The sequence below is a fragment of the Macaca nemestrina genome, chromosome 1, assembly GCF_043159975.1.
Source record: "Macaca nemestrina isolate mMacNem1 chromosome 1, mMacNem.hap1, whole genome shotgun sequence".
NCBI lineage: Eukaryota > Metazoa > Chordata > Mammalia > Primates > Cercopithecidae > Macaca > Macaca nemestrina.
The window spans coordinates 151673931-151689994 of NC_092125.1; the positions used below are offsets into that span (position 1 = coordinate 151673931).

At 36.3% G+C, this 16064-nt stretch overlaps 1 protein-coding gene and 1 pseudogene across 37 annotated transcripts in view; both read right to left on the reverse strand.

The window, feature by feature from the left end:
• LOC139361825 (negative elongation factor E pseudogene) overlaps nucleotides 1–14934 on the reverse strand; it is a 33155-nt pseudogene extending 18221 nt beyond the window's left edge.
• Nucleotides 1–16064, reverse strand: part of LOC105482716 (adhesion G protein-coupled receptor L2) — a 684023-nt gene that overhangs the window by 105097 nt on the left and 562862 nt on the right. The gene's annotated exons all lie outside the window — the stretch shown is intronic.

Sequence of the window (16064 nt, forward strand, 5' to 3'; positions counted from 1 at the left end):
TAACATAACATAACATAACATAACATTAAAATAAAATAAAATGCAGTATCTACAAAGCTCAATAAAACAAGGTATTCCTATATGCCAGACTCATGTAAGTCCTTCAACATTTCATACATTTACTTGGGTATTTTGCAAAGGTATTGAAAGCTGTTCCAGTATTTCCAAAATACTAAAGTGAAACTCAATTCGTATGTTGTACGAGTATTGTTAAGCTAGCTAGTGTATTTTACTGTTTATCAAAAGAGGAGTTTCTATGTTTATAGCTGACCTTCTGAAATTCTTGTAACTTATTATCTCCATACCTTGAATTTTTCTCTACTTGAGTTCAACAATCATGTTACTACCTTCATCCTTCTAAAAGGGGAGCTAATCCTAGCAGGTTGAATGGGTTTGACAGCTTTCCCTGGTCTTTTAAGATAAATTCCAAATGCCTACGTATGGCACAGGTCAAGGCCTCTTGACTGTCTAGCCACATCCAAAGTATCTAGACTCTTTCCCTGAATTCTCTATCCCAAATGAATGAAATCATACTCATCTTTAAAGGATGTACTCTAATATTAGTCATGAGGCATTTTCTGGGCCTGACAATGAGAACTAATCATTTGTTTGATGTGCTCTCAGCAATTTTGTGCAGGTCTGAATTATCACACATAGCAATTAGGAATAATTACAATTTATATAGGTATTAGTCTCTCAGAATATCAAGTCTTACACCTTTCTCCTCTTTTTCTCCCAAAATGCATCTGCATGTGTCAAATTCTATTTAAACAACATAATGATATAATGCTACTTAAGGAAGAGCTACATGTTTAAAATTTCACTTGGGAATGTTGGAACTGGGAGAGATTTTTAGGATCACGCAGCCCAGTGTTTCCTTTTATATATTTTTACTACATTCCTTAAGTGTGACATGTTACATCAAAACACTGTACCCTTAAGATATGAACATATAATTAATGCAAATTTCATGAAATAATCCTCATTATATAAACTGTATTCTGATATTTGCTATTCTCTTTCATAAATGATGACCGTAACCCACTAAATATTGTGCTTAGAAACTGATAATGGGTTGTAAATCACAATTTGAAAAGCACTGATTTAGTCTAAACTTTTGAATTAAAAAACTGGAACCAAGGATAGTTATGTGGATTCCTCAAGTTTCTTAAACTAGTTCATGTTAGGCACTATATTGAAAGACACTGATCAAACTACCTGCGTGGCTGTTCTGCACATTCTCAATACATATTTTGTATATTATATCAATTAGTTCAGTAAGAAATTTGAAGCTTCAAGTGACACTCAGAGCTCTCTTCTCACCAAAGTAGTAATTCTTCTCAAATCATATTTAGTATCAGTTATGAATTTACTTACAATATTCCATATTAAACATACAACAAAATATATTAGGAATGTCTATCTTTACCTAATTACACTAGGGGGCACCTTTTAATATCTCCAGACATCAGGCCTAAGTGCATCTTTCAGAGAAAATGTGTCACATTCCTGGAATTTCAGAGCTATGGTCTTCTAATCCATTACCAGTTTTCTACCAAGGGATTACCCTCTTGTTTTTCTTACATTAATTATATATAGAATCCTCAGGCAGATATTCTGACGGAAAGAATGTAAACGAACTAAGCAGACACTATTTTAATTTAAAAGAGTACATGAAAACACTCTATTTTAAATAGAAATCCAATAAACGTTTAAAACTATTTTTATTTGAAAGGTTTTGTTTAAATAAAAACCATAGGCTGAAAAGCCTATCATATTTTATTATTTATTAATGCTGAATAAGTAGTCAACTTAGAGTTACATCTGCAAAGGTAAAAAGCATTTCAGGAATATTTGGGAAGAAAAAAGCATAAAATACAAAATTACCTAATAGTTAACTCACTCTAAGAAGGTGAACTTTTGCTTTCTGGCAAAGAATTATCTGATTACAATCACATTTTTAAAACTGTAATTTGGACAATATAAAAGGTATACCAGCCGGGCACTATGGCTCAGACCTGTAATCCCAGCACTTTGAGAGGCCAAGACGGGCAATCATGAGGTCAGGAGATCGAGACTATCCTGGCCAACGTGTTGAAACCCTGTCTCTACTAAAATACAAAAAATTAGCCGGGCATGGTGGTGCGTGCCTGTAGTCCCAGGTACTTGGGAGGCTGAGGCAGGGGAATCGCTTGAACCTGGACAGCAGAGATTGCAGTGAGCTGAGATCGTACCACTGCACTCCAGCCTATATTCAGTCAACACATAATCCCAGGTGATGAGAGCAAGACTCGGTCTCCCCTCCCAAAAAAAGTGTACCAGTAAGTAACTGCAAAGAAATAACATGTGTATATCTAAAATGATACAGTGAAATACAAATCAGGTATAAATTATTTAAAGCTGCTTTCAACAAAAAAGATAAAATTCACTTGTTACAACCATGCTGCTTTGAAGATACCCAGGGGGTCACTGTTACTAAGTTACTAGTGAATATTGATTACCGTCACCCAATATAAGATCCAGTTAATTTCAGTCAACTGTTATCTAAGTGACCTGTCTAAAGTATCAAAAAACTGTATGTTAAGACTAATTCGTCACGATTTTGGAGTAAAATCAGTTTGAGATTATTTCAGCGTACACATAAACAACAGTAACAGGGTGCTCAAATTTGGAAAAGACAGACTTCATGGAAATCTCAACCCTTAACTAAATCACAGAATGAGGTTTTCAAGTAGTAAATAATAAATCGCAATGAATCCTCAATCTGGTTGTCAAGGTAACTACTTTGCCTCTGCCATAATTGCTGTGATCCCCATCTTGCCCTTTTTGACACCAAGCCTTATCATGCATTCTGGTTAGAGACTGAGAAACTAGCTTTTCTGTTCCTCTCAGGCAGTCATGTAACATGCATTGAGCTTGACTGAACAGGGCCGTGTGATGACACAAATGCTGAATTCAAGGCCTTTCCTTTTCTATCTGTGAGCAGTAATTAACTAAGTAAGAACAGTATATTCTTGTCAAGCCCTAGATAAGAAATGGAACCAAGGTGCTTTGGCAGGCCTTAGCAGCTGTGTTTATGGGAAGTTTCTAATTTATTAATTTATCATCAGAAGACTTGTTTTTGAACCAGTAATCACTAATGTCTAAACATTTTTTTAATTCCTCTGAATTTAATGTTTAAACATTTTTTTTTAATTCCTCTGAAAATAGAAATGGGACATCAGGTTAGAAGAGTCATATATAAAATAAACACAAATATTTACACTAATATGTTACAGCTAACATTTATAAATCAAATATTACAAGCATAACAGTAAAGACATTGCCAAATAGATGTTACCAGCTAAAAACAGTTTTCCTTCATTTTCCCCTCCCTACTTCTATTTATTCATATTGGTCATTTTCCAAATAATAACTATTATAAAATAAAATCAATAAATAAACTGGCAATTTTATGTCTCTAACTCCATACGCTGTTTCCATTGCTTTATATTAATTATTTTTACTTCCTTAACTAATCCATTAAAGACACTTGTTTTCCAACATAATTCTATTTGTTTTCAAAAGTACTCCTTTAGTTAATTTTGTTATATGTTATTTTGGAACACTCTTTTACAAATCACTCAATTAAAAATTTATCTCTACTCACCTCAACTACTATATAATATACGCAATATTACCAATATAGTTTTCATTCTATCAGTCTATATCAAAAATCAAAATTATCTTCTTCATCAGCAGGAGGGGCCATGATTCTATATACTCATTATTTGTTTTATTTACTTAAACTCAGTATGGGGTCACATTCATATCAGGTTCCTCTAGAGCTGGTCACTTACCTAGCATATTTATAAGCCTATCTCCCCATCTATACAGAAAATGGCCCTGATTATGTCATAAGAGTTTCCGAATGTTACATGAAAGAGCAGATATATAGTGTTTTGCTTTGTTCAATGTATGTTTAGTCAGAAAGAATTCAATACCATTTTTGCTTTCGACATCATTAGCAATTTTCCAATTTTCAATTTAAAAATAAAATACCAATTTTGGAACAAGAGAGCAGAAAGTCTGGTAGAAGTTTAGTTTAAAAAAATCAACAGTATCTTTTAGGAAACTATATTCAGTCAACACATAATCCCAGGCAGAAAGAAGTAGCAAGATTCTTTGAAAATCATTCATTAGCATAGGTCATTCTTATGGGCTGGGCAAAAAGGAAGGCAGTTTGCCATGGGCGTGGTGGCTCGTGCCTGTAATTCCAGTACTTTGGGATTACAAAGCTTGAGCTCAGGAGTTCAAGACCTGCCTGGGTAATGTGGCAAAACCCCGTCTCTACAAAAAGTACAAAAATTACTTGGGAGTTGTCGCACGTGCCTATAGTCCCGGCTATTCTGGGGGTTGAGGCGGGAGGATCACTTGAGCCCAGGAGATCAAGGCTGAAGGGAACCAAACCACTGCACTCTAGCCTGGGTGACAAAGTAAGACATGTATCTCAAAAAAAAAAAAAAAAAAAAAAAAAGCCAGTTTCATATGAAAACAAAGAAACATTTATTCTTAAGAATCCACAACACTTGAGTGTACAAAAAACTGGCAACTAAGGACTTTTCCTCTTAATATTTGCAGCACATCAATATTATGGCTACAATTCTGATCTCAAAAATACCATGTATCTTAACTTTTAACACTGATAAAGGAAGACAGTAATAATTATAAAAATCTAGACAAGAGTGTTAGAAACAGAAAAACAATATAGTTGAACTAATACTAGGAAGATGAGGATGAAAAACAAAAGTTCTGTGCAGTATCAGGAGAGAACCCAGGGTAGTTTACTGGCTTATAAAGTAACCAGGGCAGAAAAAATCTCATGGTATGAAATTTATTGCTTAAATATCTTTCCCCCATTTTTATTTTATTTTAAATAAATGGATTCACTTATATTCTCTTTTAGAATTAGTAACTACAAAGTGTCTTGGAAATAGGAGGAGGATTTTCTTCAAGAATCTACATCAAAGCAATAGTCAAAGCTTCATTATCCATGCAAGTAGATGTGAGAAGAACATGATCACAAATGTTCCTACTGGCCTGTGTTAATTTGCCATTTACACTGAATGTTAATATCTGATTTTCATGGTTCAAATAATAACAAAGTGTTTTTTGTAGCACTTTAGTGCTCAAGTAATGTTAGAATGTTGTAATTTTTTAAAAATTCTCTGCTTATGTTCTGTCATATAAAATACACTATACTGAAAATAAACTGCATCACTTCTCAGACTAAAGAAACATACCCCCAAAATCCTTTCTCTCCCAATGAAACAAACCATACCTTAACTGGGGAAGTTAATTATATGCCTGGGTTTCACAAACCAACTGCTGTTGCCAGCTGCATTCTAAATAACAGTAAATAGAGACAGTTTGAGCTGTCAACAAAAGACATAATTAAGTAGGAAAAATGCTGTCAATAAAACATAGCTACATTTAAAACTTTAGAAAACAAATAGGGCCAACCAGATTTGGACTGTATTGTATAGTCAATACATTCTTAACCACTAAGTAATTGGGTCAAGTAAAAGTAATCTGGAAAGGCTAAGGTCTTCAAACATATACATGGCAAAATAAGATTTTGTTCAAATATAGGTTAAAAGAGATTGTACAGCCTTTTTCAACTAGGGTTCCACAAGAAAATAAAGCCCCACATGCAATTATTTGAGGGCTATTTCCCAATTCTGCTGAATTCTAGAAGCATTACAGAAATGATTCATTACATACAATGAATGTGTTAGGTCTTAATTATCTACCAGAACTGGTTGAGAGGGGATTGTGGAACATCTTATGAACTACAAAAACTGACTGCATATTTTTCAGTTTGAAACATGTCATGGATACAAAAGGCATTCCATCCCTCACTCTTCTAACCATAATGTTAATGTGTATGTTCTTCAAACTGCTTTCACATTTACTGTGTCATTATCCATCTAAACAGCTCCGGTTATCTGGACACAATTTGCAGAAAGCAGATTTTTTACTGCTTAAAAAAAGGTTTTTTACTCTAGTTTCTAAGATAAAATTAATTTTTACTCTGCTGAATACCAAAAGATCCTAACTATGTGGGACATTTAAATTATTAGTAGTATATTTGGCATAAACTAAATTATACAATAGGTCTGCTAGAAAGCACTATCTCTTAGTTACGGTAGAAAACAGTAAATTCTGCAAACTTCTAACGATTAAGGGAAAAAAAACCACATCCGTAGCACCAAGCTGATTTTTTAATGTTTAACCAACTTTTACATTTCTAATTGGAACATATTATCAATCATCATTTCTCTATGTCCACATTTTTCCTCAGATACTTAATATCAAGAAACAAATTGTACAAATTCTATATAATCTATAGACTTTTGTAGTACATCTATCTTGGCATACCAGGAAAGAAGAGAGGCCCATTAAAAAGAGAGACTCAGGGGCCGGGCGCGGTGGCTCACGTCTGTAATCCCAGCACTTTGGGAGGCCGAGACGGGCAGATCACGAGGTCAGAAGATAGAGACCACCCTGGCTAACACGGTGAAACCCCGTCTCTACTAAAAATACAAAAATTAGCCAGGCGCGGTGGTGGGTGCCTGTAGTCCCAGCTACATGGGAGGCTGAGGCAGGAGAATGGCGTGAACCCGGGAGGCAGAGCTTGCAGTGAGTGGAGATCGCGCCACTGTACTCCAGCCTGGGCGACAGAGCGAGACTCCATCTCAAAAAAAAAAAAAAAAGATACACTCAGGAAAAAAGGAGGGATGGCATGTGATTTCTAGCAAGTTTCACACTCAGTGAAAGGAAACGGAGAAAAGGAAAAAACAAATTAATCCAGTATTCACTGAGCACCACTTAGGTGTTCTAACATTCTTAGAAGATTTGGGGAAAGACTAAACAAAATATTGTCTTCACCTTGTATACTCTGAGGTCTACGGGGGAAGCAAAGAAACAGATGGAAACATCACCAATCCATACAAGGAAGGATATATAAGTAAATATTCAATTATGTGGTGCAGACTGTAAGTGGTGTAGGAACTGAGAGTAAAGCAAGACTAATGAGAACTGGAGTTGTAAAATATATTATGAAGGAAGGCAGATCTCAGCTTACCCTGGCAGGATGAGCAGAAATAACAGAGAGGATAACCATGAGCAAGAACATAAGGGCAGGTTTCTTTCTTTTTTCAGTACTATTTGTAACAACTTGAAAATAAAAGCATTTTGATTAAACGATTTCAAACGTGAACATGGGATTAATATTTGAAGTACTCAGTGAATTAATGCCTTACCAAAAATATATATACAAAAAGTTCTAGCAAAAATTTTGAGTCCCAGATCTACCAATTCCCCTACCATTCATAACAATATATAATTTCACACTTCTGCATACAAACCTGTTTATCCTATATTATGCAATATGAGTATACTGGCATTTCAAACAAATACAGGAAGAAATGGGGTGGGATGAGGAATAACACCACAATGTTTAAGATAAATATTCCACTTCGCTGGTTAAAGTAGGGATTTGAGAGGGAAGGACAAAAAGATATTGATAGAGGCAGGGGACACCCAAATGCCTAGGCAGATAGGGAAAGACTCTCAGTTAAGAAAGAACTTAAGGCTGACTTAATTTTTCATCTCTGTACAAATTAGAAAAGGTTGTCTCACATATTTCACCCTTAAGAAGAGAAAAAATGTCCAACTATGTGAGAACTCCAAAAACAGATGGAGTATCTGAGGCAAATAATATGCTAGAAAGCATTCCAGTAAGGGCTCCTATAAGAATATTCAAATGATCACTCTTTGAAAAAGGCAACACAGCAGGACATTGCTTTAGATACAGTGAGATAACCAGAAGAATTATAATTTCCATTGTTCAGATGAGGATCCAAAATACAACTTATTTATTGAGGATCCAAAATCCAATTTATTTATTTATTTATTTATTTATTTATTTATTTAAAATGTCTCACTTTGTCACCCAGATTGGAGCGCAGTGACAAGATCTTGGCTCACTGCAACCTCTGCCTCCTGGATTCAAGTGATTCTTGTGCCTCAGCCACCTGAGTAGCAGGGATTACAGGTGAGTGCCACCACGCCCGGTTAATTTTTGTAATTTTAATAGAGACACGGTTTCACCACATTGGCCAGGCTGGTCTCAAACTCCTTGCCCTCAGGACTCCTGGCCTCAAGTTATTGGCCCACCTTGGCCTCCCAAAGTGCTAGGATTACAGGTGTGAGCCACCGCGCCAAGCCCATACAACACATTTAAACGACCTTTTTTTTTGTTTTTGTTTTTGTTTTTAAGCTTCCACGTCAGTGTTTTACTGAGACCAGCATTGGGGCATGTGAGACACAAGGAATCCAGCTCTGTTCCCTAGAAGCCATCCACAAGGTTTTCCTTGTAGACGTCATCACTCTAGACAATCTGGGTCCTCTTGTCCCGGTGGCAACCCTTAGGGCTGTTCTGGACAGCAAGGGAGCCCCAGACAGACTTGCCAGTAGCGGCATCCAGCATGGGCTGTTTCCCGGCTATGTTGACTTTGAGCTGTACAGACTCCATCTGGGTCCCGTTGAGCTCAGCAACCGCCTGATCTGCTGACTCCATCTTTTCATAGGTGACGAAGGCACAGTTTCTGGGTGAGTCCATGGAGAGGTCAATGATGTTTCCAAAAGGAGAGAAGGCCCCACAGAGAAAGGCAGGCATCAAGTCTTCTCCATATACATAGAGAGTATTCCCTTTCCTAGAGGCTCGCCGTTCAAGGAATGAGTCCGACCTGCGGAAAGGACCCTCTCGGTCTCGGTCTCAATGCCGCTCCGGATCCCAATCCCTGTCCGGTTCCCGGTCTCGGTCTCGATCTCGATCCCGATCCCAATCCCTGTCCCGTTGCCGGTCTCGATCCCGATCCCGATCCCTGTCCTGCCCTCGGTCTCTATCTCGATCCCGGTCTCGATCCTGCTCCCGATCTCGGTCTCTGTCCCGGTTCCTCTCATGGTTGCGGCTTCGGGGAGGAGAGGCTGAGGAGTGGCCACCACTGCGTTCTTCAGAGCCCCAGTCAAAGCTTCGAGGGGACCATCACCAGGCCCTGGGCCCTCTGCCTCTTCTCCATCTGGCCCTAGTTCTCGAAGTCGATCACTAGAAGACACAAAGCTTTCATACAGAGATTTCCTCTAGGGACGTCTGGATGACTCTCGCAGGTTCAGCAGATACGCTCCTCTGGAACGGCTGGAAAGTGGGGACTGGTCCCTTCTCGGGGTCCTTTAACTTCCCCTCAAGGGTTTGAGAACGCTTGAAGCCTGAGTTCTTGGTCTCAGCCTTGATGGCACTGATGGCTCCCGACTTCACCAGCTGCTTTGCCTGCTCTATTGCTGTGGCTGTGTCCACGACAGGCTGCTCTGATAGTGAGCGTTTGACACCGCCTTGGCTGGTTGTGCTGCTGCTACTTTGCTTCTTCAGAGTCAGCAGTGCCTTTTTCTTTTTCTTGAGTTTGTTGAATTTCTTCTGCAGAGCCTCCTCTTCCTCGCTCAGTCCGGAAGCCACCAACATGGTGGCTCCTGAGGGGGCGGCCACTGCAGGCCCCACCACGGTCTCCGGCCGCGCCCGCGCTGGCCGCTGATAGCGGGCTCACAACGATGACCTAAACGACCTGTTTTTGTTCACAGTGCTAGTAATTAGAAGGAATGCAAATCGAATTCTGATATTTTATATTTTGGTTTCTATTATCACTTGATTTTTTCAGAAGAATAAATAATATTATAAAGAATACTCATTATAATAACTTCCTTCTTTCTCATTATAAATCTACTTGGCTCACTTAGGCAAATACTTTTTTTTAATTGATCACCAACCAAATAGCTATAACACTTCAAAAAAAGGACTTAAGAGCTGTCTAAGCCAACTTACTAATGTTCTAGTTGGGGAAATGATCTAAGTGACTGCCCAAAGATACACAGCAATTCAGTGACAGAGAAAGTTCAAAACAAATAATTTAAACTGTGATGATTCTAGTTCTTCAAACACTACTTCTAAGTATTCTTAGATTTTTTTTTTTCCTGAGCTTGCTTGCTAATTACTCTGTGTTTTAAGCATACTTCAGTTTCTCCAGCTTATTTCCCAATCACATAGGGATCCAATTCTACTCATATGTTGCATTTCTAAATGTACAATGCTACTTTCAGTCTGGTCCTAGAATTAAAATAATTCAATAGTCTCTAAACTAATCTTTTTATCAGAGTTACAGATCATTCATTAAAGGGCAGGAAGAAGATACATTATGTTCATATTTGGTTTTCATTTCATTGTTTGCTAGGCTAACATATTCGTTTAAAAATATATTCAAGGTATTTTTAAATGTTTTGGGGGAAGTGTCTTCTTTCAGAATGTATACACATGTTTTAAAACAAATGCCATCTTTTGATATGAACTAATTAAACTAGAATCCAGTACAACCAAAATACTACCGTAGCATATAATTTGTGTCTTTTTAGAAAAGAAATATTCCTAGTGTGTTCAAGAAAAGACTATAAATCATTACACTGTGTTTATTTCATATTTCCCATGATACCATTTACTCTAGCTTTTAGCCTTTTATGTGACATTGAGCCATTTTGCAGTTATAAAACAGTTGAAAAGAATGACCTGTTAATTTGACAGGGACGCATTATAATATCTCTCTCTGGCACTATAATATTTTAATTTCTTTTCTGAAGACAAACCAGTTGGAAAGTGACCATCTGCTAGTATGTTAGTATTATTTAGGCAAAGTAATGAACAAATGTCCTCCTTTGCAGTAAGAAGAAGATGACTAAATGAAAGAAATCCAGGGTGAACAACTGAAACAGATTGATTCAATGCCATGTAAAATGCCTTTTTCATTATTTATTTACAACTCAAACAACAGCATTTTAAAACATGCATTGATAGTATAAATAAATCTTCTGAAATCTACTTTTTACACTCACCCAAGAAATATATTACAAAGCAAACAATTAAAAATAAAACTTTCTATCAATTCTTCTCATATAATTTCTTCAACATCTATTTAAACATAGATAGGCTGTCCCCATCATAAACACCTTTCAAACATGTGATTTCAAAAATGTAAACACAGTAACTTAAATTTCTCAGGTTGCTATTTTTTTCATGTATTTTGAAACATTTTCCAAAAATATATGCCATCCACATTCAATGAGTTAAGAGATATTTATTTACCAATAAATTATTACAGGAATGTCAAATTAATTAATAAATAGATATCTGATCTTAATTATGGGTAATTTCTCTGTATGTATAAATGTGGATCCTACAGTAAGTACATAAGCTGTGTACCTAATGAGAAACTCCTTCATGTTACATACGTTAAGGGAAAAGAGCAAAGCATGTCACTGAAATACTCTTCTTGTGCCTGAGGGAAGTGCTTTGAACATGAAAGATTTGCATACTTGGAAAGCTATGGCTTCCCTGAATCTCTGGAAAGCTTACCAGATGAGAGTAAACTTACAAAACTGTAGTCCAATTTTTAGGAGCAGAAACTATAAATGCTTATTCATTACAACTGCATAGTATTCTAGTATAGCAAACAAATGGAAAATTATGGATTTTTATAATAAACATTCGTAGCCAGTTTTTTAAAAATCTGTAAACATGAATTTACTGAGATTTTTCTTTCAAATAAGATTAAACTGGCTATGTCAACCCTGACTTATGATTAACACCGGGTAAACATTTTAAACGGATTTAATTGCTATTAAGCAGATAAGTCACACTCAATAACTTCTAAAGGTAAGGTATCCATATAACTACCTATAAATGGCAGTAGCTAGGTTTCTTTTAAAGTCTATCTCTAACTTGCCTTCCCCAAAATACCAAGAGCTTTTATTTTTATTTTTTAACAAAGCAAGGTTTTTAAAGCAAACAACCACCAAAAACAAACAAACAAAAAAGCCATGTTTTGCATGTATTGTTCCTAGGTTTAATTTCAGTAAAATGTGGCTCTAAAAATAAATGTGATACACGCTACATAATTAAATATTCCTGGTTCATTCAGGTCAAACTAGGAATGTGTGTTGTTCTTTGAGTATCTCCAGAACCCCAAGTACACACACATTAAAATACTGAAACAATTTACTGGCTCCTTCCATGACTTAACACTGATGTAGCATCTTACTATACGTATCAGGCAAGATTCTCAGTACTTTATGAATAATATTATAATTCCTTTAATCCTCCTAATAGTAATATTTTAATCCTCATTTTAAAGATATATAAAACAAAGCAAGAGAGGTTAAGTGGCCCAAGGTTATGAATAGAAGAACTGTGATTCAGACTTATTCAGACCAGCTCTAGATTATGTTCACAGCACTATGTTATGCCACCTTAGTCATGTCAATCGCAGCAATAAATTTTAATGCACAGAGGTGAAGACAAATATTCTTAAGTGGGAAAGTCAATCCTGAGAAATATATACTACTTTATGCCACCTTGACGTGAGAATATCTATTAAAACAAAATGTTGTTAATTCATGGACACTTCAATACAAACTATTAAAAAGGATGGCCAGGGAGACAGGAATAGGAGTTAAGGCTCAATATTGTAGAATGAGGGGTTGGGCAGGAGTGGTTAAGATGAGCACTCAGAGAATCCTGGCTCAGGGAAGGAATCTAATCTACTTTGAATTCCACTACATTAGAAAACCGAGGTTGTTGATAAACCTCAGCCACAGTCCACAGCTTGGAAACTATGGCTAAAAGTTTTTGAAGCTGAACTTCCACAAGTAGATTTAGCTGTGTAAAAGCTAAAGGTAGGGAATAACAATAAATGTCAAGAAATCTTAATAATTTTTCTCGAGTTTGAGGATTTGAGTTACCTGGATTCTGTCACTAAATTACTACCTTACCCTGAACAAAAACATCAAGTCTTGAACTACTCTGCATCTGATCCTTCGAGTCACAAATTAGGGTGTTGAATTATCAGCTTCAGAAAGCCCTTTCTAACTTCTACAAGTCTTTAACTTAGTCACTCTAGTTAAACAAGTACTTATTGATAGCCAGGTAACTCCACTTATTAATACATGAAAAGCTCTGTTAAGTACAAATCAGGGAGTTCTCTAGTGGTTTGAAAGGATTTAATAGAATCAGAGGAAATAGTAATTTTATAGCACATAGAATGAGTGTAAAAGGTCACATATTGTCTAGTATTATTAAGAGGTTTATAGCAAATTAAAATACTACAGATTACAATGTAAAGATATATCATAAAAACAAATATTGGGATTAAGTATTATTTTATGACAGAGTATATATAAAATTATGATAAAAATAAATGATAAAAGGTATTTAACTTACAAGTATCCTCTTCAAAAAATATTTCAGAAATACATTCAAAGCATATAATAAAACCAATCTTAATTCCACTTTCGACCAGGCATCAAAAACTCTACATTTTTAATGTATTTATTTCATATAAAGTCTTATATGAAATATAAAGCACTGATAACTCTTTAAAAAATATTCTAAAAATTAGCTCAAGTATGGTAACTTTGGTAAAATGTCCAACTTTTTACAATACCTTAACCATTTATTGAAAAACCAAAACATGATGATTCTCAAGGTCTAGACTCTTAGAAGTAGACTTGTTTTACAAGCACTTTTTATACAGTATTCTCCTTATGCACTTTAAAAAGTTGAACTACTATAGCAAATGCATAATTGATTTATAAGGGAAAAAGTTCAAGTGAAGGACATAATATTAACTGTGCATTAGAGAGACGGGGTGGAGGAAAATGTACCTCTCTGGAACATTTTGAAAGCAATGATTACAAAAATGCAAATGCCAGATACAGGTGATGCTTTCCACTTCACAGCAGCACCTAAGTCACACACAAACCCTAAGCCCCCTCCAAAAACAATAACAAAAGGACAGACTACATATCAAGCTACAAATAAAAGGCAAGTGTTTTTCCATTATGGACATGTAAGAAGAGTGCTACACTTAATTAGTATTTTAAAGAGTAAGATTTAACTGTTGTTCCAAATTTATCCAAGTACATCAAGAATCTGGTCACAACATGGTGCAATATAAATAGATTCAAACATATCACAGTTAAAAATCCTACATAACAATGAACAATGCTATTAACAATCTAATGGAATATAACATACTCATAATGTTTCTGTCGCTGAGAAGCATTAGAAAGCCGTTTTAATCAAATTTTGCTTCCTAAATTCTGAAATTCTGTATTTTGTTAAATGACAGAAATAGATCTTTATTTTCCTATACATTTTTCATCCCAAACCCATACGAATAACTACTCCAGCCACTCAGTTTTCAACCCAACACTATAAGACAAGCATTATTAGAGAAGCGGGCCGGCAGTTGTTCACTCTGTCATATCCCTTTAATGCAACTCTGATTTGCCTTTGTTCTGACGGTAGCAAACAACTACTTAAAAATGACCCAGCATCACTGGGCTGCCTCCCATTATTCCACACTTTTGTCTGACAAGGTCACTTGCAGCAGAGATTTTGGGGAGAAAGAGTGTGCAGCCTATAGAAATAAGAGTTTAAGACACAGGCAACGCAGCCATTTTTCCTCTGGCAGCACAAGCAAATTAAAACTTTAAAAAGAAGGTCAGGTACAGTAGCTCACACCAGTAATCCCAGCACGTTGGGAGGCTGAGGCGGGTGAATCACCTAAGGACAAGAGTTTGAGACCAGCCTGACCAATGTGGTGAGACCTGTCTCTACTAAAAATGCAAAAATTAGCTGGGCATGGTGGTATGTGCCTGTAATCACAGCTACTAGAGAGGCTGAAGCAGGAGAATCGCTTGAACCCAGGAGGCAGAGGTTGCAGTAAGCTGAAATGGCGCCACTGTACTCTAGCCTGGGCTACAGAGCAAGACTCCATCTAAAAAAAAAAAAAAAAGAAGAAGAAGAAGAAATGAAAGGGAGACGAGAGGAGGGGAGGGGAGGGGAGGGGAGGGGAGGGGAGGGGAGGGGAGGGGAGGAGGCAAGACAAGACAGACAGACAGACAGAAAGAAAGAGAGACAGAAGGAAGGAAAGGAAGGAAGGGAGAGAGGGAAAGGAAGGAAGGGAGAGAGAGAAAGAAAAAAAGAAAAGAAAAGAGAAAAGAAAAAGAAGGAAGGAAGGAAGGAAGGAAGGAAGGAAGGAAGGAAGGAAGGAAGGAAGGAAGGAAGGAAGGAAGGAAGGAAGGAAGGAAGGAAGGATTGATTGATTCAGGAAGAAAGCAAGTGGAGAAACATTTTGGAAAAACTCAAGGATACACTTTCAGCTTTATCTTGGTTTTAACTTTCAATAAAAATTTAATTTATGACTAATTTCATTAAGAGGAAAACAGACAGGTACCTCTAGGTACCTTTGTAATTCCATCAACTTCATAATTTCATCAGATGTTGACTGTTACTTTTGATAAATTTTACACAATATATAAATCAATCTGAAACTTATAGGTAAAATGTTTAATCAATATTCCGCCAAGGTTCCAAAAGGTACAACTGACACTATAAAGCATGGGTCCCCTTTAATTTTCAGCTTGACCTATGATCTTCGGAAGGGCTTAAAGCTACATTACGACAATTTCATACAATTAAGTTGTTTCCAAAGGGAGCCATGAAGACTGAAATGGCAAGTTTTCAATGCCATGGAAGAATGTGAAGAAGGAATGTTGCAGGAGCTACCCAACCAAAACAAATCATGATTTTGTGATTTTGAAAGTTTATGAGTGGGAAAAGATCTAAGAAACTCTTTACACATTTTTAGGATAAAACTCCCTAAACATGACATAGAAATCTGAAGTTAAATAGTCATTGACAAATATTTATCACTCCTCCATCTTTTTTACCTACATATATAATTAGAGAGCTTTGTACATTTTTCATCTTGATATGTAACCATCAGAAGGAATATGAGTCAATAGTAAATTTCAATATTTTATTAATGCTTAACTAAAATAAAACAAATTCTTTTCAGCAACTTTGGCACTTTGGATGTGTTTGTTGGTAAGAATCAGATATTTCCATATGAGGGGTG